This window comes from Oryctolagus cuniculus, unplaced genomic scaffold, assembly GCF_964237555.1.
Source record: "Oryctolagus cuniculus unplaced genomic scaffold, mOryCun1.1 SCAFFOLD_115, whole genome shotgun sequence".
NCBI lineage: Eukaryota > Metazoa > Chordata > Mammalia > Lagomorpha > Leporidae > Oryctolagus > Oryctolagus cuniculus.
In genome coordinates this window covers 10,318-13,606 of record NW_027208359.1, presented here as the reverse complement: position 1 = coordinate 13,606, position 3,289 = coordinate 10,318, and the positions used below count along the sequence as shown (strand labels likewise).

General features: G+C 50.0%; 1 pseudogene; it reads right to left on the bottom strand.

The window, feature by feature from the left end:
- Positions 1–298: 298 nt before the first annotated feature.
- LOC138848340 (palmitoyltransferase ZDHHC5 pseudogene) lies at positions 299–3,046 on the bottom strand (annotated as a pseudogene).
- Between the last annotated feature and the right edge of the window lie 243 nt (positions 3,047–3,289).

Here is a 3,289-nt window from a genome sequence, read left to right as displayed (position 1 = left end):
CCTCTCTCCCCAGGTTTCTTTCATGATCACTTAGCACCAACAGGGGGTTCTACTACTTCCTTAGTTGGTAACAGACAAGAGAGGGACCATGGGGGGAAAGGAAGACTCTGGTGTCTCTCCTCTTTTCCTGCTGCACTGAGGACCAGGAAAAGTAAGACCCTCCTTCTTTTACATATCCCTCCCTCATTTTCCCATCCCAAGATAGATATATAATTTCTTTGATATTTATACCCACACCTGGTAACACAGATTAAAAAATAGGATCTGTAACAATAATAAAAAATTGTTTCTGGTTTAAAAATGATCTGGTTCCCTCCAGGGCAAGCAATTGCACAAATGTCCACTGAGTCTGGTCCAGGGATTAGGGAAGGAAGGTCTTAAAAGGTAAAAGGGGGGAGCTACTACCCCAGCCTCAGGGCCCCAACTCTCCAACTCCCCAACTCGGTTGCATTTTATAAAACACTCATCCTCTGGGAATTGGGGTTTTAAAACATGTCCATGCAGGGGAAGGGAGCCCCTTGAGGGAAGGAAGGTGGTCACCTGAGGCCCTTTGGTCTAGACACAGTGGTGTGGGGAAGGGGAGGTGCTGACGGCTCACCCCATATCTCAGGTGGTACCACCCACTCAGGACAGTTTCTTGACTCCTCCCCTTGTGCGGCCAGGGGAGGCTGAGCTGATGCTCTTGGGTTGCTGTTGGATTTGCTGTGGGCAGTATTGAGCTGTACTTCATCTTCAGGCATCAGCAGTGGCTGCAAGGCCACTTCCTCTATCTCAGAGACACCAGGTGGGGATTCTTGGCTGCTGTAAGATGTTTAACAGCCCAGATATGGGGTGGTTGGACCTGGTTCAGGGGACCCTAGTCCCTGGCCCCTTAGGCTTTCTGCCTTCCCCAAATGGGGGACAGCTGGGCTTCCAAGTGGAGTCTTGCTCGGTGGTGATCTCTTCGGATCAGCTAAGGAGGAAGCCCTATGAGGGCATGCCTGAGCCAGGTGTTGACTGAATGCCTGAGTCTCCCAAGCCTGGCTCTTCCTCATGGACTGGGAGCTGGGTGACTGGTGCAGCAGCTTCTCTCATCCCTGGAGGGAGGCCACAGATTGTCATAACGGACTGGTGAGGGCTCTCGTGTTGGCACCAAATGTGCATGCCTCTCGGCTTCCTGTTGCTGGGCCAGGAATACTGACAGGAAGGGAGAGGTGTAGCTGAAAGCTGGGTCTGGCTCAGGCTTCCGTTGCATGTCTGATTGGCTAGGCTCTTACAGGAGGTGGAAGTGGTGCCTTCTGAACGCATGGACTGCAACTCGTCCAGTACAAAACCTGTTCTCTGGGCTGACTTGAGGCTGGAGGAACGAGAGCCACTGGAAAGTGGATCGAAGTGAAAGCTTTTGCCAAAGGTGGGAGAACAGAAGCTCTCGGGTTCCAAGCTGGGCTCTGAGTGGTAACTGGGATGACAGCTGCTCTCTGCAGTTGAGGTTGGCTTCCTCAAACTGTCCCCATGACTAACTTGGTGCTGGAGGAATGAGGTAGGGCAGCTGATGCACTGCTGCTACTATAACCCGGCTGACACTTGTACATGGTTGGTGTGGGGGGCTGTCCTTGCCCCAAAAGCTGCTATCTCCATTAGTAGCCAGGCAAAGGTGTGTTCGCAGTCCCATGCAGCTGCTCAGGTTTGGCATAGGAGGAGGCCGGGGTTTGGCATTTGCGGACTGGCTCTCTGTTGTTTCCAAGCTTCCCTTAGACTTAGTTCCCCTAAGCTCTCCCTGGATGCCATTATCCATGATCTTCACAGTAATCTGACACTTCTGGTTGAAGGAAGGGAGGTCTGATTACAATTGTCTTCTCTTTCTTTGGTCTTCCCAAATATCTGGGTGCTGGGGAATTGCAAAGTGCATTGTTACAGCAGCCATTGGTGAAGGGGCTCATGCCTCCCCAGAATTTACCCATAACCTGTTCATTGGCTGTGCGTCCCCAGGCCACCAGCACCACATGAAACCCTGAGGGCAAGCTACAGGGATGAAGAATAAGCCAGCAACACACTTCACTGCCATTGTGACAGTGTGCAGACCCCTGAGAGCTCCTCTATGTGGCAGAGGACATAAAGGAGGCCAAAGCCAAATATACCCATAGAGTGGGCTGTCAAGGAAAGGAGGAAGAGGAAGAAACAATGCTCGTTCTGGCGGCCAATACAGTTGTTCACCCAGGGGCAGGGATGATCAAATTCCTCCACACAATTATCACAGACACTGTGTGGGAACGCCGAGGAGGACAGTAGCAGCGGCAGCTGGCACATCCTTTCATGCACACCTGGATGCCATTGATCTCCACTGTTTTGTCAAGGGAGCTCGAAAATCTTCCTTGTCCTCATCTTCCTCAGCTTGAGGGAAAATGCCTGGGTCCATGAAGGTGGCCCTACTGAAATTGGCCAGAACAAAGAGAAACATAAATGCATTGTAGATGGGCACTGCAGGTGACATATTCAGGCTTAGTTCTGGACACATACAAGCAAAGAAGAGTGTTGTAGCTCCCACTAAGAAGATAGCAGCTGCTGAGGTCAGGATGTGTTTCTGGGTCTGAATGTCTATCCAGACTCTGCGGGCATGTTGGAGCTCTGAAGGGACATCTAACCTACTGCAAAGCCCAGGCCCACACAGAGGCAGAATGGATAAGACAATGGGATAAGGGAACCAACAGAGAAGAGTACAGAAAAACAAACAAACAAACAAAAAAACAAACAAAAAAATTTCAGGGAAACCAAAAATTTAGAATTATCATCCTTCCACATCCACAAACAAAACTGAAGGTCAAAATATCTCAAACGAAGGAAAGCATATGGGAGGGGGAAAGGTGATTGCAAGTGATAAATAACCACAACTTGGGGGCTGGCGCCGTGGTGTAGCAAGTAAAGCCGCTGCTTGTAGTGCCGGCCTCCTATATGGACACCAGCTCGAGCCCTGGATGCTCCACTTCTGATCCAGCTCTCTGCTATGGCCTGGGAAATCAGTAGAAGATGGCCCAAGTCCTTGAACCAGCAGATGGAAGACTTCTCTCTCTCTGCCTCTCCTCTGTGTAACTTTCAAATAAATACACAATGACTCATTTAGGACCGAGGTCTTGCATGCAGAGTAAGTGTACAACAACTCCTGCTGTAATTTAACAATTGAATCTCTTATGTATGATGTCAGTGATCACCCAAGACTCTTGCCATGAGTTGCCCAGGCTAAGGAAGCCTTTTGAGACCACAGTCTTTGTCAGTATTTAGGCAAAGCCAAAGGCAAAATGGAAGTTATGTCCTC